The sequence below is a fragment of the Urtica dioica genome, chromosome 1 (genome assembly GCF_054948205.1).
Source record: "Urtica dioica subsp. dioica isolate 48M chromosome 1, U.dioica_male_clone48M_v1_H2, whole genome shotgun sequence".
NCBI lineage: Eukaryota > Viridiplantae > Streptophyta > Magnoliopsida > Rosales > Urticaceae > Urtica > Urtica dioica.
Genome location: NC_142756.1, coordinates 29,382,297 through 29,403,908, shown reverse-complemented (window position 1 = coordinate 29,403,908; position 21,612 = coordinate 29,382,297). Strand labels below are relative to the sequence as shown.

Sequence of the window (21,612 nt, the reverse complement as noted above, 5' to 3'; positions counted from 1 at the left end):
TAGAAGAACATTCCTCGCCCTTCACTGCCTAAATCCTTGGTGAGGTGTGCACGGGAAACTTCAAACTCCCGAATCTCCCTCCCTACAATGGGAAAACTGATCGCACATATCACATCCAACATTACGAAACTTGGATAACAATGCAGGGCGTTTCACCTGGGGCTCTATGCCAGGCTTTTAGTCTTACCCTCACCGGACCCGATTTCGAGTGGTTTAAGAATTTAAGACCAGGGAGCGTCCAATCGTTCAAAGACCCGAAGGACATGTTCCTAGCACGATTCGCTACATCGATGGTCCAAAAGAAGACCAAAATGTACTTTTGGTCAATCAGGCAAGAGAATAACGAGTGCTTGAGACAATATCTCACCCGATTCACCGCAGAATCAAATAAGGTTGACCGCTTTGACGACAGTGACACAATTACAGCCATCATTGAGGGCTTACACACTAGGGACTTCCTAAAGTCTATCATCGACAGAGTCCCTTCTACGATGGCCGAGTTAATGAACCGAGCCAAAACCTTCATGGGGGTGGAAGATTACCTCGTCGGCCACAGGAGGAGCAACCAAAGCTCCCGCCGCCAGGATGAGTCCGGCAACGAGCCAGGCAACCCCCGCAAAAGAGTGAATAAGGGAGGTCATGTTGGAATTGATCTAGGGTTTAAGAAAAAGTTTAACGCTTCGTTAAGCGGCGAAATTTTAAAAATTTTCTTTTCAAGTAAAAACAGTTTTTTACTAACCTAGACAAAGAGCAAGTATATATAAATAAAAACTATAATGAGCATAGAAGTTTACTAACCTTTCTTGAAGCTTGAGCTTTGAGAAGCTTTTGGAAAGTTTGCAACGCTCGTCTCCCCTCGCAGCACGTCTCTCTTTCTTTCCTCGGCACCTCGAGCAACCACGAAAGTTTCTATCACAAAATCACTCGAAATAAAGGAATTAGTGAGTGGGCACTTTTAAACACTACGACTTAAGAACGAGTCTTGAAGTCGCAGAGCTAAACTCTAGGTCAAATGAGGACCTATGTGCCAAAACAATAAAACGAAATTGACTAGAGAGAGAGACGAGAGGGGCGGCCAAGTTCTAGAGAGAGAGTCTCTCAAATCTCTTAAACTTGGATGAATGAAATGAAGGGAATGAGGCCTCTATTTATAGGGGAGGTTTTACCTTCAATAAGGTAATTTCCTCTTTCATTGAATATCACATATTTATGAGCAAATATTGCTCTCCTTCCCTTAGAGTCACACGGCCAAACAAGCTTCTAGAAGCCTTTGGATTTGTTTCCTCTTTTGTTCCCTTCCTTACTTGGCCGAAATTCCCATTACCATGTATAGGAAATTTGTTTCCTCTTTTTCTTTTGGCAAGTATCTAAATACATTAATGCACAAAATAATCTCTCTTTCACACTAAGGGCTGCACGAAATTTGGTCTCCCATTCCCTTGGGTTGGACGGCCAAAAGCATTCTAAAATGGCTTTCTAGGTTTTTCTTTAATTGTTCATGACAACATAAGAAAAGCCCATTAAGAATTTTCAAGTTTGATTCTATGAAATGAAATTAATTCACAAGGCCCAATAAACATGTTATGGCCGTGTGATATAATATGTCATCATATGACATTGTCAAAAAATTTATTGACATTCATTTCATGCCATGTCCAAAAAGACAAAATTACCCTTTCGACAATTTTCGTTATTGTTTTGACTTAGCTTCCAGTTTAACTATTCATAATCGATGAAATTCGTGACAGTGACCTCATGGACCCAAATGAACAAAGCTTGAGCTAAAATAATTGGACTCAAAAGTTCACAAACATTTTCCAAGTTTAGCTTAATGTCAACTGACTCCACTAAAGAGTTGACACTGAAAATCTCTCGGTTCAAATGAATTTATTTTATACTCAAGAATTTAACCTAATTGTAATGAGTGGATCCACAGAATATTATCATGTTTACCCTTCATGAATATCATCAGCTAGTCGGGATTTACAAAATTACCATTTTACCCTTCCAGCTGTTATTTCCTCAACTCCTTTGTCGCTTGTGAATAAGTTAGAAACAATGTATTGACGAGGAGCTAACAAGTCACATTGTTTCATCCAAAAGAGTCAGGACTCAATTTGGACACTGGCCAGTTCATTTATTCACACTCCAAGGAACAAAGCATGAGGTGATATATATTGCATTTCAACAATCTTGTACATGAATTCCATATCTATGAGAACTTCACAAAGTTACTCATGACATTCTCACAACTTAGGCCTTGACATTCTCACCAATAGGCCTTGTTCGAAATCACATAGTGAGTCCGAACTCTGACTTTCTCAAATGAGAATACTAAGGTGTGAAATGACATGTCTCATTTCAGGATTAAGGTAAGCACGATGCAATTCATACGTAGTGACCTCGAGACATAAGAGGTTAAATGGTTTGTTCTTATCTTGTCTCTAGAAGTGCACTGGTCAATTCAGTACCTTCGGAAGATACCTAGAAGAACTATAGAGTCTCCAACTCTCAATGCCTCATAACCAGACATCATAGATTCTTCTAACAATCATACTGAGGTCAATAGTCCTTTGACCCTTAGATTGCGAATGTATCGTTTTAAGCAAACTACGAAGAGTTTGTTCATGCAAATCTACATTTGTCTCTTCGTAAGTTGTTTAGTTTGTTTATGGACTAAAAGACTAAGGTTTTATCATAAAGCTTCAGACAAGGAAGATTGAATGAACGTTTTAACTTTTATTAATAAATAAGCAGTTACAAGCAAGAGCCTTTGTAAGACTATTTGACATCAAATGTACATCAATACACACTACAACTCTTCTTGTGGGCACCATTGACAACATGTCAAGCTTCCGATAGCCGACCCCCTATGTCTCAAAAGCCGCGTCTTGCAAGCAATGTCAGAGACCACTCAAATTACACCCCTTTGAACGCCCCAGTAGAGCAGATCTACGCTGTGGCGCGTGACAAGTTCATCGCTCCAACTCCAATGAAAGGTGGCCCCGCGTCTCGTGATCGGCCCTGTTATTGCGAGGTCCACCAGGATTACGGTCATACGATCGCTCAATGCTTCCATCTTAGGAGGCAAATTGAGACATTAATCCAAAAAGGTGAGCTCAAAGAGTTTGTCCTTCGTATGGTAGGTGCTGCGGCCCCCGCCAACAACAGGCCACAGCCTGAGAAAGGTGGAGGGTCCAACGCTGACACCGACGGCACCGCGGTCGCGGCTACGGACGATGCGCAACTCCACATCGTCACCACCATCCTAGGTGGGTTGCAAGACGGGGATTCAGCCCGGCATAGAAAAAAGCTTCTCAGGGCTGCCTCTCAAGAAGGCCTTGCCTATGAGGAACCTCCGTCCATACCGCACGAGATGATACAATTCACCAATGAAGAGGCCAAGCGAGTTGTGCACCCGCATAATGACGCTATAGTCCTTAAGGCCCAGGTGGCCAACAACCTCGTAAAAAGAGTTCTTATTGATAAGGATAGTGCAACCGATATAATCTTTAAGACCACCCTAGAGCGCATAAAGCTCGGGGGGCTCCGCCCTGTCCCGACCCAGACACCTCTGTTTGGGTTCACGGGAGAAAAGGTCATGACTTAAGGAATCATTGATTTACCAGTCACCTTCGGAACTACCGGAGGTATCGAAGTCGTTCACATGGTCTCCTTTCTTGTGGTCGACCAGGAGTCGCCCTACAATGTGATCATTGGGCGACCCACGTTGAACAGACTAAGGGCCATCACATCCACGTATCACCTACTGGTGAAATTCCCCACCGAGGAGGGGATCGGCGTCATGGCTGGCGATCAAACCTAAGCGAGGATATGCTACGTCCAAGGCGTGGACGGCAAGCCCGCTGAAAAAAGGGTTAACACGATCTACCAACTAGAAGATGACTATCCGTGTGATAAAAAAGACACACGGTAACTCGGGGAACTAGACCCCCGTGAAGAAATCGAGAGGTTGAAAGTTGACACCTCCGATGATCTCACTTCGATCATTCTCGATGAAGCTAAACCTGACCAGGTAGTGAAGATCGGTGCACAACTCCCTCTCGCCATCAAAACTCAACTCGCGTCCTTCCTCCGGGAGTTTAAGGATGTCTTTGCGTGGACACATGCATACATGCCTGGTATAGACCCCGATGTGATTGTGCACCGATTGAATGACGATAAAACTATCGCTGAAAAGGTACAAGCTAGACGCGCGTGTTGTCGCACGAAAATGAACAACTATTATCTACCTCGGGCGGTTCGATCCAAGGCCGGACCAAGTGATCGTGTGAACTCGAAAGTCTCGAGCTAGGTTTTCTCCGATCAACCCACCTCTCCGAGGAGAGAAGGGGTGAGGAGGAGGAGTGACCGTACCTTTGTGTTGTAGGCTGTCTACGTACCCGTGTGTGGGATCAAGTCAGAATGTAGTTCAAGGCGTGTGAGACGTAGTGTGAGGCGCGGAGCCTGTGAGAGAGGCGTGCTCGATGAAGGAGACGGAGCGCGGAGGAGTCCTCGGCGACGTCTCAGAACATCGGAGATCGCGGGCGCGTCAAGCGTGTTAGACACGTAAGGAATTCTCAACGGAGAACCCTAAGAGTGTGCCTGGGCACTAGGGGGGGCGTTCGATCAGAGGGAGCGACGTCCGGGAGTCCCCGAGAGTGCTACAGAACCTCTGAGAACGAGAGAGACTTGTAGGAGCGCTTCAGGCCAAAGATGGCATCAAGAGAAGCAGATAAGAGCGAGAATTTGAGCGTATCGATAAGAATGAATGTCCTTTATCCCCCCACAGTGAGAGGGAGTATTTAAAGGTGTTTGAGGGCCTTAGGAGGGTCCTTTATCGTCCATGTGGGACTGGGGGCGCGCGCGCCGTCAAGCGGAGGCACGCAGCCTACGTGCGGCGCGCAGCACGCGGCGCGCGGCGCACGACCCGCGGCGCAGGATGCGCTGCCCTGCGCGCGGCGCGATCCTATCCGGGCGTAGCGCGTGGCACACTTGGCGCGGCTCGCGCCTGCCTGACTTTTTGTGGGACTGCGCGACCTTTGTTCTAATGGGCCCGTTGGACCGTCTTGGGCTTCGCATTTCACTCTTGCTGCACGAAATACGAAAGTATCTATTCAACGAGCGAGATTTGATTCGAGGAGCGTGACTCGAGGCTCAACTCGAGGAACAATGCTCAACTTGAGGAGACCGGCTCAAGGCTCGACTTGAAAAGAATATCCCGTGGTTTCGTCCGAGGAGCGAAGCTCGACTCGAAGGATCGAGAGTCTCGGCGCAATGATTTGCTGGTGACTCGTGAGGGAAGGCTTGCCACTCTTCAAGACCTCCGGCCCGACCATTGGCCCCTCGAGTGGTGCATCTTCTCGGTGTTCTGGGTTTTCCGAAAACGACCGACAACATTAGCCCCCCAAGTTCGTCGCTCGGGAGGTTCCTGGCGATGAACTTTAAGTTTTTTCCGGTTGGGTGTTTGAGGAAAGTTTAAGTTTTTTTCGGTCGATGCTTCGAGCTCGCTCACCTACTGAACATTCATTGGTCTCAGGGAGGCATTCATCATTCGGTCGTCTGTGGCGCTCTTCCGTCCCCTGCCGGACGACCGTCCTTTTTGTCCACGTCGTGGATTTGCCGCAATTTCAGTCGCGAGCCTCACCTGTAGGTTGCAGTTGCCGTTCCAACCTATCGTTCAGCAACTCCTCGTGTGATTGGGGGTGCACGCTTGTCAGATGAGCCCGGCGTTTTACCGCATAGTGGCAATGTGCTACATGGAGTGGCATTGCGAAACCGAGCGGGCGATGACTGTGAGCAACTTTCGCAACCTCGTCGCGGTCTTTCCTGCGCCCGGGCAACCTAGTTTCTTCATGGCCCGCGATCGCCGGAACACTATGCTGATCACGGACTCGGAGAAGCACAACCGGATATCGTGGGTGTGGGTTTCAGTCGAGGCCTTCGGTGATGGACCACTCCGGTTCGGTCCTCTGGCCGAGTTTTAATAGCCGACGCGGGACCCGATGACCTCGACTTTGTGAAGGAGATCCGGGGAATGTCGGAGGCTCGGAAAGCTGTTGAGCGATTCCGTTCGCCTGCGCTGATGGCGTCTACCGGGTGGTTCCCGTCTTTTCCTCCTGGTCGTGATGACAGCCAACGGGCGGAGAGTGTCCCCTGTGCCGTGTCGTCTCCTTCGAGCAGCGGTCTTCCAGGTATTCCGACGTTTGCTCTCTCTATTTTTATTTTAGTCTAGAGATTTGACTTTGTTGTTTTGTAGCTTCTTCGTCTAGAGCGAGGGCTCGGGCGCGCCTAGCGAAGGTCATTTGCGGCACCCAAAGTCATTGGCGGCAATTCGTTCCCGGATTGCGGCACGAAACGTTCCGGATAAGTCCGATACCGGTCATTTGGTGGAGAGCGATCCCCGCACTTCCTTGAAGCGACCCTCTTCCTCAGCTCTTCCAGATACGTCTTCGGACTCAAAGTATGCGAACTCGATGATCGAGGTGGAGGCCGTGGAGGTTAGAGGGGAATGTTCCCAGGGGCTCGCTCAATCTTCGATGAAGATGTGGAAGAGCGTCGTGGCTAGCAGTGACGTGGAGTTCTTTCGTCATGGCGTCTCTGACGCACAGAGGGTGAGTTCCTCCTGCTTTTATCTTTTCGCTTTGTTTTGTTAGGATCTTGTCTTTTGATGACTTGTCCTTTCGCCTTCTTAGGTGCTCGCTCGAGTGACCCGGGGCGAGAAGATCCTTCACGACCTTATCCGATGCATGGGCCTTGCCCAAGAGGAGCTTGCTCAAGCGAAGTCTCAGCTGGCCCGTGCCGAGCGCGGTTCTCACTCAAAGGCAGAGTTTGCGAGTCTCCGCGAGCAGCTTCAAGAGGCTCGCGTGGAGTTAGGGGTTACCCGAGGCAAGTGCGACCGTGCACAGTCAGCCGTGGCGAAAATGGCTGAGGAGCTAACGACGGAACGTCAAGCTCTTGAAGTGGCGACTCGATCGGCGGAAGTTTTCCGGAGCGAGGTGCGGGACCTTCGACACCAGCTGGAGTCGCGTACAGAAGAAATAGGCATTCTTCAAGGCCAACTTTCATCGAGCGAAGCTGCTCGTGTTCGAGCGGAGCGTGAGCATGACTCCTCGGCGGAGGAGGTGGTTCGGGTCACCGCATAGAAGGCTGCGGCGGAACAGCTCGCGCCCGACCTTCAAGATGACTTCGACGTCGGGGTTGACGAGACGAGGCATGCGGCGACGGTGGAGTGTCGGGATGCTATAGCTACCGAGAACTTTCTCAGGGGGTCACCTTCCACTTCTTCGACTCGCTGTTCCCACCGCTCGACAGGGTTGAACCCTTTGGGGACGATCCCGCCGAGTGAAAATATTTTTTATTTATTTGTTTTTTCGCGCAAGTGTTTAGCGCATGCTTTCTTTTAGGTTTTTCTTTTCAGCGCACTTGTTTTAGCGCTCGCTTTCTAGGGTTTTCGGGGCAGTTGCCCTCTTTTTTATGAAACATTATTTCCCTTTATGAACGTGTTTGCTCATTTTTGGTTATGGCATGTTTTGATAGACACGCGTTTTATACCAACGGTCTTGCCAGTTTTTTTTTTTGTCTCAGCAGGGTTTCGCTTCAGACTCACCTTTGAATGGTTTGCGTTCTGTTTCGACTGTGAGTTAGGCATACCTATGTAGGCATCTTAGTTGTTCGCGTCTCGAGGGATGGTTTAGTTGCGCCATGTAGGCGTCTTATGTGCGCCATGTAGGTGTCTTAGGTGTGCCATGTAGGCGTCTTATGTGCGTCTCGAGGGACGACTTGGTTGCGCTATGTAGGCGTCTTACGTGCGCCATGTAGGTGCCTTAGGTGCACCACATAGGCGTCTTAAGTACGTCTCGAGGGACGACTTGGTTGCGCCATGTAGGCATCTTACGTGCGCCATGTAGGCGTCTTAGGTGCGCCATGTAGGCGTCTTAAATGCGTCTTGAGGGACGACTTGGTTGCGCCATGTAGGCGTCTTACGTGCGCCATGTATGCGTCTTAGGTGCGCCATGTAGGCGTCTTAAATGTGTCTCAAGGGACGACTTGGTTGCGCCATGTAAGCGGCTTAGGTGCGTCTCGTTCCCATTTGTGTTCGGGCTGAGACTTAAAATTTTTGGTGGAGTGTGTTTTCTTGAGGGTTTCCTTACTGTTACTAGCCCCCCGAGGGTTATAAACTTTGCTTTTGATAACCGGAAAACTTGTATATAAACAGATCTTGGAAAGGAAATTTTGAACTTTATTATGCTCGTGAAAAAAATTGAAATCTTAAAACATTGGCTTGTAGGCCTTATTGAAATAAAAATAAAAATAAAAATAAAACGGGGAGGTTGCTAGCTACTGGTAGTACTGCCTCAAGTGTTCCGCATTCCACGGGTGGCGGATCGGAGTTCCGTCTGTGTGTTCGATGTAGTATGTCCCGTCGTGAATTACTATGCAGACTCTATAGGGGCCTTCCCAGTTCGGGCCCAGGACGTCGGCGCCTTGCACTTGTGTATTCTGAAACACTCGTCTGAGTACGAGGCTTCCGACGGCAAAGGTTCACCTTTTGGTCTTGGAGTTGTAGTATCTTTCAACCTTGCGTTTCTGTGCAGCGAGGCGGTTGAACGCTTCTGACCTCTTTTCGTCGATCAGATCCAACTCAAGGCGCATGGCTTCGTCGTTGTTTGCTTCGTCGAATGTATTGACTCGGAATGTGGGGATCTCGGTCTCGATCGGAACCACGGCTTCGATCCCATATGCGAGGGAGAATGGCGTTTCACCGGTGGCGTTTCGCACGGTCGTCCGGTAAGCCCATAGGACGAACGACAACTCTTCGTCCCAAGCGCCTTTTCTGTCTTCGAGCTTCTTTTTAAGATTGCTCTTGATAGTCTTGTTGACTATTTCGACCTGGCCGTTGGCCTGAGGATGACGCGGCGAGGAGAATGTCTTGCTGATTTTGAGTTGATCGCAGATATCTCTTACTCACGCGTTATCAAATTGTGCGCCATTGTCGGTCACAATCGATCGGGGATACCGTGCCTGCATATGATGCTTTTCCAGATGAAGGTTGTCGTATTCGCTTTAGTTATTCTGGCGAGCGGCTCGACCTCTACCTATTTGGTGAAATAGTCTATGGCAATTATGGCGTACTCATATTGTCTTGGCGCTCTAGGGAGCTTGCCAATAATGTCTACCCCCCATTTAGCAAAGGGACGCGGGACGACGATGCTGCTTAATTGGGTCGGCGACTGCCGCCGGATTTCTGAGAAGCGTTGCCACTTGTCGCAGCACCTTGCCCAATCAAAAGCATCTCTCTTCATGGTAGGCCAGAAATAGCCTTGCTTAAGCACTTTGAGCGCGAGGGAAATTCTAGCGGCGTCGTTCCCACAGATGCTCTCATGTATTTCGCGGAGGACCTTGGTCGACTCGACGCTATTGAGGCATCGGAGCAGCGGCATTGAGTAACCGCGCTTATAGACTATGTCATCTCGGAGCGTGTACTTGGACGCTAAGACTCTCAGCTTGTTGACTTCTTTGCGGTCTTCGGGAAGTTCCCCTCTTCGCAGAAACTCGACAAATTGGGTCCATCCAAGTAGGCTGAGATGCAACCTCTATGGTCCCGATTTCGTCTCGAGAGACGGATGGCCGTGGGAGAAATTCGATGGGTACGGTCCCCAGTCCGTCTTCATCGATGCCAGATCCAAGGAGAGCAAGTGCGTCAGCCTCTGAATTTTGCTCTCTCGGGATTTGGTGAATCTCGAACCAAGAGAAGGCATCGAGTTTGGAGATTTTCATAGCCAGATATGCAACCATATTAGGTTCCTTGGCAGTATAATCTCCTTTACACTACCAGAAATTTGGCCTCTAACTACTGCCGAACGCTGTAGTCATTTTAAGTCGACTACAATTTACCGACTGTCATCTATTGCACTGGAGTCTTATCTCTTTGATTATGACTCCAGTTTTTGGCCGTAGTGTATCTGTTTTATAAGACTGTAGTTAAAATATATAACTACATTTTATAGATGTAGTCTTACTAGTCTCATCTATAAATACTACAGTGTTATGATGTAGTTATATATAACTCAATTACATAAGAAAAAAACACTACAGTTTTAACAAGTAGTCTTAATTGATTTAATTAGACAGACTACGGCGTTTTTGTGTCATCTATTGCACTGCAGTCTTATCTCTTTGCCTATAACTCCTGTCTTTTCTGTTGAAGACTACATTGTTTAGCTGTAGTTGTTCAAGTTGAGAGTTTATAAACACTACAGCTTTAAAGAGTAGTTATAATTAATTGAGCTGAAAAGACTACTTTGTTTTTGTGTCATCTATTTCATTGGAGTCTTATCTATTTGCCTATGACTCCAGTCTTTTATGTTGAAGACTACATTTTTTAATTGTAGTTTATGTGTATGAAATTATATTTTAACAATATAGACTCCATCTTATTTGTGTAGAGCAATTTTTTAATAAAAATATATATTTATATAAATATAAAATAAAAAACATTTATAATTAAAAATAGAAAATAAATTAAAAATACAACAAAACAACATATAATATCCCACCGATTTTAATTATTTATAATTTAAAATAGCAAATAAAAAATATTAAATACAATCTTATACCCAAATCTTAAACCAATGCCATAAAAAAAATACCAAGTCATGAATTACAATGAAAATTATACTTAAACATATGACACTACCAAATCATTACAAGAAATAGATCATATAATGATAACAAAGTTCTTGTTTGCTACCTCAAGAGACCCGAGCGATCTGTCCAAGGCTGATCACAAGAGCCCGACACCAAGCGATCGAAGCGTGCCTGCAAACTTTGGCGCAGTTGCTATTTGACAACTTTGGATTCTTGAAGCGCTTACGAAGCTTATCATTCATTGCTTCAAGTGCTTCCAGTTTTCCGTTTCTCTCAAAATATGTGATGTGCTCATGGAGATATCTGCATATTTTATAAAGTTTGATCATCATGACTTTGTATCAGTTATACACAGTATAACAATTTCATTTACCTGTCTTTTCTCATAATCGGACAGTGCCAAAGCCTTTGCCTCAAACACAAGGATCATATAATATAAAATTAAAGAAGAATCGTATGGCTTCAAATAAAGCATACAAATAAAGGGAAACCATTGTGGACCTCGAGTCGCTCTCAGAAGCGAACATATATTCGCACAGACAATATGAATCTGTAGTGAGTGGACGAAATTGAGCAGCTCTCCTTTGTCGCTGGACAAAACTGAAGCCATTGTTCTCAGCGCCACTGCTCATTTCGTGTCGTGGTATAGTCGAATAACACCTAGCTGCCCTTTCTCGCTACTGAACTAGGCTCAAGTAAATTCAAGTAACCTGGACGGAGGTGAGAGAGAGAATCTCAAACCCAAAGAATATGTGAATAGGGCAATAAAGGATCCTAGAAAGTTAATTAAAAGCTCCACAGAAGTTTTCAAATTAAAAAAATAAGCATATTACACCCAATAAGTAATAACTATCACAAAAGAACGAACCTTTTGACATCACTACAAGGGAGCTTCCATTGTTGGCACCGGCAATGGAACTAATATAATAGTTCTTCTCACACTGTTCCATGATACAACTCTGCATTGGGAATAGAACCAAATTCAGCTGTGACAGAATCGTAATAGGACCTCGTGTTTACAAAGTGTAAAACAGAAAAATACATACCTTGTGTAAGAAATACGGCGAGAGTTCGTAAACCTGGTTTGTAAAACCAGTCCTAGCATCCATAATAAGCGCCCAGAGATTCGAACAAGATGATAGTTACTTAGTAATTATGTAGTTAAGTACCAAAATACTTTCAGAGTTCAGTTTTGTACTTGACATCGTCGTTCTCGATCAGAGAGCCCAGTTTTGGCGAGCTTTGAAGCTGGCCCTCCATTCAGCACCTTAAAGACAACTATCAAAAGAATTTAAGTAATCAACATCAACCCAATAAAACCAAAATATTGGGAATTTTATTTTCATCTTATCTATTCACAGACGTACAAACACACAGCCACACACACTCACAAATTAAGACTCATTCACACTCACTTTGCAGTAAGCACACAGTGACAACATGCACATTATTGCGGCCACTCCCTAGACGCACACTCACATTGTTGCATAATATGTTTAGAGCATGGTAAATCTGAGGGGGGTCATCTGTTGTCAATGGTGCCCACAAGAAGAGTTGTAGTCTTTATTTTGTACATTTGATGTAACAGAGTCTCATGAAGACTTTTGCTTGTGATTGCCTATTCATTTAATAATAAAGTTGAAAAGTTCATTCATTCTTTCTTTGTTTGAAGCTTTATGATAAAACCTTAGTCTTTTAGTCCATAAACAAACTTAACAACTTACGAAGAGACAAATGTAGATTTGCATGAACAAACTCTTCGTAGTTTGCTTAAAATGATATATTCGCAATCTTAGGGTCAAAGGACTATTGACCTCAGTACGATTGTTAGAAGAATCTATGATGTCTGGTTATGAGGCATTGAGAGTTGGAGACTCTATAGTTCTTCTAGGTATCTTCCGAAGGTACTGAATTGACCAGTGCACTTCTAGAGACAAGATAAGAACAAACCATTTAACCTCTTATGTCTCGAAGTCACTATGTATGAATTGCATCATGCTTACCTTAATCCTGAAATGAGACATGCCATTTCACAGCTTACGTATTCTCATTTGAGAAAGTTAGAGTTCGGACTCACTATGTGATTCCGAACAGGGCCTATTGGTGAAGTACTAAGTTGTGAGAATGTCATGAGTAACTTTGTGAAGTTCTCATAGATATGGAATTCATTTACAAGATTGCTGAAATGCAATGTATGTCACCTCATGCTTTGTTCCTTGGAGTGTGAATAAATGAACTGGCCAGTGTCCAAATTGAGTCCTGACTCTTTTGGATGAAACAATGTGACTTGTTAGCTCCTCGTCAATACATTGTTTCTAACTTATTCACAAGCGACAAAGGAGTTGAGGAAATAACAGCTAGAAGGGTAAAATGGTAATTTAGTAAATCCCGACTGGCTGATGACATTCATGAAGGGTAAACATAGATAATATTCAGTGGATCCGCTCATCATAATTAGGTTGAATTCTCGAGTAGAAAATAAATTCATTTGAACCGAGAGATTTTCAGTGTCAACTCTTTAGTGGAGTTAGTTGGCATTAAGCTAAACTTGGAAAAGGTTTGTGAACTTTTGAGTCCAAGTGTTTAGCTCAAGCTTTGTTCATTTGGGTCCATGAGGTCACTGTCACGAATCACATCTATTAGGAATAGTTAAACTGGAAGCTAAGTCAAAACAAAAACGAAAATAGTCAAAAGGGTATTTTTGTCTTTTAAGACAAAGGATGAAATGAATGTCAATAAATTTTTTGACAAGTTCATTTGATGACTTAATGTCACTCGGCCATGACTTGATCATTGGGCCTTGTGGATTAATTTCATTTCATAAGAATTTTATTGAAAATTCTTAATGGGCCTTTCTCATGTTGTTATGAACAAATGAAGAAGCTTCTAGAAGCTCCTTCTAGAATGATGTTGGGCGCCCAAATACCTAAGAGAAAGAGAGAATATTTTGTGCATAAATGTATCAAGATACTTGCCAAAAGAAAAAGAGGAAACAAATTTCCTATGCTTGCCATAAGGAAATTCGGCCAAGTCAAGCAAAGAAGAGGAAACAAATTAGGAAACAAATCCCTTAAGGGAATGGCAATGTTGGGCGCATATGGAGAGAATGGGCAATAAGAGATTGCTCATGAATGCTTGGAAAAAGAGGAAACTCCCATTTCTAAGGCTAACCCTTCTCCTATAAATATTTTTTTTTTTGAGAATACCCTTCTCCTATAAATAGGGCCCTCATTCTCATTGTTTTCTCATTCCACACAAGTTAGAGATTGAGAGACTCTCTCCCTAGACATTGTGGCCGATCCTCTCTCTCCCTCTCTCTTCATTTTCGATTTTTTGTTTTGGCACCTAGGTCCTCATTTGACCTAGTGTTTAGCTCTGCGACTTCAAGACTCGTTCTTAAGTCGTAGTGTTTAAAAGTGCCCACTCACTAATTCCTTTATTTCGAGTGATTTAGTGATAGAAACTTTCGTGGTTGCTCGAGGTGCCGAGGAAAGAAAGAGGGACGTGCTGCGAGGGGAGACGAGCGTTGCAACTTTCTAAGAGCTTCTCAAAGATCAAGCTTCAAGAAAGGTTAGAAAACTTCTTACCTCATAATAGTTTTTAATTACGTGTACTTGCTCTTTTGTCTAGGTTAGTAAAAACTGGTTTTACTTGTAAAAGAAAATTTTTAAAATTCCGCCGCTTACCGAAGCGTTAATTATTTTCTTAAACCCTAGATCGATTCCAACAAATGGTATCAGAGCTATGGTCAAAGATATGCATGTACTTGTATTTAAAAATATGAGCTTGAAAATCGTTTTCGAAAGTTTACTAATTTTGTGACAAGTTAGAATTGTTATCTTAGATTTTTTTTTAATTTATTGCTCTTCCCTTTAAATTAAAAATCATGTTGATTTTCTATGAGTTTGGGATGTTATTAAAACACATTAGAATCAGTTCTAAAAGTTTTTAATTTTTTATATTGAAAAACGTGTTTTAAAGGTTTGAGAAATTTCGAGTAAAATTTTGTGACTAGTTTTCTTGTTTTACTAGTTTCTTATTTTTACTTGAATCGTTTTATGCTTGTTGTTATTTCTTTTATGCCTTGTTATTACCTTGCTAATAAAACACAAATAAAAGCTTTAACAACCTTCATAAAACGTTCCGTTACACTCGATTCTTTTTTCGCACCTAAAAAGGACCAAGCTTTAATTATTTCTTTTTCTTCGAGCTGGAGTAAACTCACATTAAAAGTCTCATAACTCTCTGCTCAAAAATCTAAATTTAATGATTCTTGAATTAAATTAAAGCTCTGTATGTTCTCTGTCCAATGCCACCGGTTTCAGGTCAAAAGGACATTGGATCCGCCAGTTATGGCGATTTTACTCCGAGGTGCGCGGCTGTTCCGAAACTCCAGTTTTTTAGAATTCAGGATTTTCAACCCCACTACCATGAGTTATAGAACTCTAATGAGAAAAATTTCTTGAGCAAAAATGTTATTTATAAGATTATAAACATGATGTGTAAGATTAAAATGTTTTGATTTTTGAAAGTTTAATTGAAATTGAGTTTTTACAAAACTAGTTTGAATTTTGAAAAACCGTTTTCACTTTCAAACTTGAAAATATTTTGTCATCCAAATCAAATAAATTTTCAAAATGTTTTCAAAACTATATCTATATCACATATGTTCAAAATCTATATGCTCTTGAAAAATTTGAGTGGGAGGTCTCCTTGTAGACAAGCCGAAAAATAAAAAGATGTGTAATCTCAAAGTTTCAAGTGTTTGAGTGAGTTGAAGTTCACACTTCCCTCACGCACTTTCCCGAAATAGAAAATAAGAAAAGATCGAGTATGTACCTTGTGCCTTTATGCACTAATACTGCTCTGAACATGTCGATCTAGGATTCTCTTCTAGTTGTCCGCTCTGTCGCTCTCTAACTAGGAAATCTGTTTCCGAACTTATAAGAGCCGATGTACCAACTCCAAAAACTAAGTGGGAGGGTTATATTTGTTGTTTGTAACCCACGATCCCCAACACTAATGAAAGAAGCAATTAAACGTGGGACCAAGAGCCGCTCTTGCGACCCTCTCTTAAATGGGAGTACTCCAATGCGTTTTTGCCTCGATCATTGCTGATGTGAACCTCACTGCCTTTGCGATGAACGAAGCTCAAATCGTTGCGGAATTACGTGGGTTGCCTCAATAAGTCTTTGCTTCAATTTGGATGAAGGTTTGCGGTTTTGTTGTTGTAGGGAATTTTTGGTGGTTTTTGGATAGGTTAAAAGGAAGGGTCGGTTTGGTGTTTTGGGTGGAGTGATAATCGCCACAATAGTTTGTAATTTGAACTATTGATAAGATTGAGGGGGGAATGAAAGACGCCACAATAGTCTATGGAATGAAACTATTGATAAGTCTAGAACTCGAAGAATGCCACAAAGTTATTTGCCTTGATAAGTTCAACGATTTAGAACCTAAGAATTTAGAGAGTATTTTCTCACAAAAGTGTTTTCAGAAATGTTCATTCATAGTCATTCAGATTGAGTTGCCTATAAATACAACTTCAAATGATGGTTACAAGCATACCAAAAGACATAATTAAAACTTTAAACACTAACATAAATTCAAATGAAAATGAAAAGACTTAGGAAAAGAAAAGTCTTTTGGAAATGAAAAGTTTTGTAAATTAAATCTACTTAAACACAATAATAAAAGCTATAGTTAAATTAATCGAGAAGAACACAAAACGTCATTTTGAAAGCCTAAACGTCAGAATTCGGCTTAAATCCCGACAGCCCACTATTTGGGTCTTGTTTACTAGGTCGATTCCACTCAGAAAACACTACTCTTTTGTCCGTTTCGGTGATCTCAACAATCTTGAAATTAGAGCCCAGTTTGCCCTGCATCAATTGCTCAATGAGCTACGTCCGAGAGTGAGACGATGATGACAATGCCTCCCCTTGGGGGATTGTTTTTCAAAGTTGACCTTTTGGACTAAGTGGTTGGTTGCACACTTAGGCTCAATCCCTAGTAATCCTCCCTCGAGGCCCTGCGAAAGGATGTGAGTGATCAAACCAATTTACATGGTGGCTAGTCAAAAAATGGTGTATTGACATCTTGGCTAAGCATTAATGATGTGTCATTTACTTATAAATGGAGATTTTTTGCGGCCTTCTCTTCAGGGAGTAAATTATCGTTTGGTTTATAACACCTTTGGATTTTCTAAAAGTCTTAATAAAACTCAAATCCTAAACCAAAGACTAATCATAAACTTGTTTCAACTTAAATAAGCAACATGTCTATCAACACTCTCTCGATCATTCTTTCCTCGTATAAACTCGAAGGCGACAATTACGTCGACTGGAAACGTAACCTTGACATAGTCCTTACTGTCGACAAGCACAAATGGGTTCTCACCACCCCCTTTCCTCAAACGAATGAAGATTTGACGCAAGAGGAAAAAGACGCCCTGGCAGCCTGGCTTCGATCCGATGAGATTGCGAGGTGCTACATTCTGGCATCGATGAACAATGTGTTGCAACAACAACATCGTGATTACGAAACTGCCACCGATATGCTCTACAATCTCCATGAGATGTTTGGAGGGCAAAGACGTCAAGCTAGGCAACAAGCGGTCCGACAATTCATGAACTGTCGTATGAAGGCTGGAACTCCCGTTAGAGATCATATGATGCTGATCATTAGCTATCTAAACGAAATGGAGATCCTTGGATCCGAGATTGATGGGGAAACTAAAATGGATATGATCTTGGAAACTCTCCCCGAAAACTTTGATACCTACAAGTTGAATTATTCCATGAACAAGCTAGAGTACACTGTTACCGAGCTCATGAAGGAACTTCAAACCGCTGAGGCACTCACTAAGAAAAAGAGGGCTCAAGGAGAAGTACATGCTACTACCTCCACCTCTGGATCTAAGAAGAGACCTCGCAATGCCGAGAAGAAGAACCAACCTAAGGTTCAAATGAAGAAGAAGGCGCCAAAGGCTTCGAAGGTAGACAAGTCTAAAGACAAGTGCCACCACTGCAATGAGCCTGGTCACTGGCGTAGGAACTGTCCTGCCTACATCAAAACCAAAGTAAAAGGTATTGTACTTGTTATAGAAGCTTGTTTAGTAGCTGATAATGTATCATCGTGGATTATTGACTCCGCTGCTACTAACCATATTTGCTGCTCCTTGACTGGTTTTAGGAAAAGCAAAAGCTTAGAGGATGGCGACTTCTGCTTCAAGTGGGGTGATGGGAGCGTGGTGTCTGCGAAGGCTGTGGGATCCGTGACGCTATCTTTTGAAAATCGAACTTTAAATTTGAATAATGTTTATTATGTTCCTTCCTTTGGGAAAAACCTAATATATGTTGCTCAACTTTTCGAGCAAGATTATTATTTAAAGTTTATAAAGAATGGAATTCGTATTTCTTTTTCTAATTCTTTTGTCACGGATGCATGTATGAAGAATGGTCTTTTTTACATCTATCCCACTCAACCTTCTCTTTTAGACACCAAAATAGATAACGATCTAATTAGGGAGCCAAAGAGGATCAAACTTTCTGAATCCTCCGATCTAACAAAATCAACATACCTCTGGCACTTGAGACTTGGTCATATCAGTCTAGATAGGATTAAGAGACTTGTGAGGGACGGTCCACTCCAAGCCTCTGCAATAGGTTCACTGCCTACTTGTGAATCCTACATAGAAGGAAAAATGACTAAGCGGCCTTTCTCCGATAAGGGTCGAAGAGCCACTGAGTTGCTGGAACTAGTACATTCTGATGTATGTGGTCCGCTCAACCAATAGGCACGTGGAGGATACAAATACTTCGTTACCTTCACCGATGATTACTCGCGATATGGTTTTGTCTATTTGCTCAAACACAAATCCGAGACCTTTAACGTATTTAAGGTCTTTAGGGCTTTAGTGGAAAAGCAAACTGGCAAAGTGATCAAAACCCTTCGATCTGATCGAGGTGGTGAGTATATGTCTGGAGAGTTCGATGACTTTCTTAAAGAAGAAGGTATCGCTTCTCAGCTTACCGCACCTGGCACACCTCAACAAAACGGAGTGTCAGAGAGAAGAAACCGAACTCTTATGGAGATGGTTAGATCAATGATGAGTTACTCATCACTCCCTCTTTCCTTTTGGAGATATGCCCTCGAAAGAGCCGCTTATATTCTGAACCAAGTTCCGTCCAAGACAGTTCCTGGTACTCCTTATGAACGATGGACTGGCCGTAAAGTGAATCTTGGCCGCATCAGAATTTAGGGTTACCCTGCACACGTGCTAAGGCAAAAGACTAGCAAGTTGGCTAGTAGATCAGAATTGTGCTTGTTTGTGGGATATCCAAAGGAAACTAAGGGTTTTACCTTCTATAGTCCCGAGGACGATAAGACTTTCGTTAGCACGAATGCTCGTTTCCTCGAGGAGGACTTTATGAATAATGCAAAACTTAGAAGCAAAATTGTGCTTGAAGAAAAGTTGGGTGAGGAAGCTTCTACCTCATCTGTACGAACTGTTCTTACCCCAACTGAAACACGACCTAACTCATCAGAATCTCGTCAAGTAGTACTTTGACGTAGTGGGAGGGCTACTCAAAAGCCTGACAGGTACATGTCTTATGGAGACTCTCTTGTAGCCGTCTCTGACATGGATGATCCTGTTTCCTATAGCCAAGCAATGGCTTGTTCTGAATCAAACCTTTGGCTTGACGCCATGAAAGTTGAAATGCACTCGATGTATGTCAACAAAGTCTGGAAACTTGTAGACCTTCCTGAAGGGATTAAACCTGTAAGGACAAGTTTCTGCGTAGCTCGTATTTGGAGATTTGGAAGTAATAAGCGAGTTTCCGTTGTTACAACTAAATTCTCGAGTGAATTATATTCCAATGGATTTATCGAATTAATTTTAAATATATTAAGGTTATGGAAATCTCGGAATAAACAAAGGAATTATCGAGTATAACTCGATTAATAAATTAATTCCGAGGAAACATTCCGGAAATTAATTTAAGAAATAAATTCTTAAGGACGAGAATTAATTCCGAGAAACCTTAAATATATTTAAATTATTCGAGAACGAACGAGAAAATTCTCGGTTCGAATCATATAATTATAATCCGTTCGGTGATGGATTTAATTAAATAATTATATGAAAAGGACGTGGTTGTAACAATTTTAAGGGACCCATTTGAAAGAAAACAAGAAAAAGAAATTGGTTTGAGAATAAAAGGATAATTGTTAAGCCTTGCCTAGTCATCACACATGTGTCACGCTTCTATCATTGCCAACCCAACACTTATCTTCATCATTTACTTTGCTATTAAGTCTCTCTAGCCGAAATAAACAAACCCACGGGAAAAAAAAAAAACAAGTCACGCGAGAAAAAAAAAAAAAAGAAGAACAGAAGAAGAGAAGAGAAAGAGTGAGAGACCGAGGGAGAGAGAGAGAGAGCTCGGGGAAGAGAAAGGCCGAGAGAGAGCAGAAGAGAGCGAGAGAGCGAGTGAGCAAGACTGAGAAGGAGAGCGACCGAGGGAGAGGACGCGCGACCACCAGCACCAGCCCGAGACCCCAGCTCCGTGCGCGCGCCATCCAGCCGACCACTGAGCCTCGCTGCGCGCGCGACCGCCGTGAAGATTGAGCTGCCGCGAGCTAGAGAGGACGTTGGATGGTTCAATTCCTCCAGAAACAAGGTGAGACGTTTTACCCCAATTTCGAATCTGGAAGTTAGGGTTTTTAGTTTTGGATTTTGGGGGTTTTTCCGTGAGTGAGATTATTGTTCAGATTTAACGGTTCTGAAGGTTGATTCGATGATGATTTTGATAGTGAGATGTAATGTTAAATGAAACTGAGCTCGTGTTTGTGTTGATTGGGTTCTGATGTTCGTTCTTTCTGGCTGAGTGTGCTCGTTGAGTATGTTTTGGTGTCAGGTTGCGCTCGATGCTCTCGTTCTTGTGTGTGTGATTTGTTAAGTTGTTTTTTTTGGTTGCGAGTTTGTGTCGAGTGTTAGACTCGGTCTAGGTGGGCGGCACAGGTCTCGGGGCAGCGGTTCGGGACGGCGAGGGCGCTGTCCAAGAGTGGTAGAGCTGCTGCGCGAGTGACGACGGAGCGGGGCTGGTCAGCGAGGTTCATCGGCTCGGTTGGGACGAGCTGTTGGGCCGGGGACGGCAGTGACGCTGTGGCGGCTCTCGAGGGCTATTAACGGCCGTCGGGTTTTCGTTCGGAGACTCACGAAGTCTCGGTTTAGTGTTAGCAAGTCGAGAAATTTCCCGAGTCTCGACTCTAGTCGCGAACCTTTTTTTTTTAGTTTGTGTTGTGGGATATGTCGTGATGTATAAGTATTAGTATGTTTTATAATCAAGCTCGTTTTATGTAAGTCGTTAAGAAAAATAAATTAATATGTATCGTTACTAAACTCGTTGATGATTCAATTAAATTATTTAGTATCTTCATTTAATTTACGTTTCAAAACCGAGTTCGACTATAAGCTCGACTCGTTTACTTTAGAAAAAGAATATCAACGAGAAATGTTTCATTTACGTTCTCAAATACGTATAACTTGTCAATAAAAAGAGACAAGTCAAAAGAATATTTTCTAGAACATAATCAAGAAGTGTCGGTTTGAGTTATTTTCATATAACCTATATATGATATGGATTGTTAGTAATAACTTCTTTATACGTTCTTTTCTTTTAGTTTCGACCTCGGGAACCTATCCTAAGCAATGGGCTTTGTCCCGTCAAAAGAATAGGTGGTCGAATAGTGGGGCGTTTCTTAGCCTAGATCAGGGAAGTTGTTAAGGCCTTGTTCTTAGGCGTCGATTCTTTCCCGTCTCTGTTCTGTCATGTATTCCCTGGTGTTTGTTTTTTTTAGACGCTCTGAGTAGCGTGACTAGGAGGATGTTTTGAATACGTTCCTTATGAGCTTTCTTTTAGTAGAAGAGTGTACGTTAGTAGATTAATGGACGAGATA

The 21,612-nt window shown here is 43.0% G+C and overlaps 1 long non-coding RNA gene across 1 annotated transcript; it reads left to right on the top strand.

The window, feature by feature from the left end:
- Positions 1-19,903: 19,903 nt before the first annotated feature.
- Positions 19,904-21,097, top strand: LOC149407870 (uncharacterized). The gene is made up of 2 exons (XR_016297241.1): positions 19,904-20,333; positions 20,634-21,097. It is a non-coding gene; the product is annotated as an uncharacterized LOC149407870 (long non-coding RNA).
- The last annotated feature ends 515 nt before the right edge of the window (positions 21,098-21,612 follow it).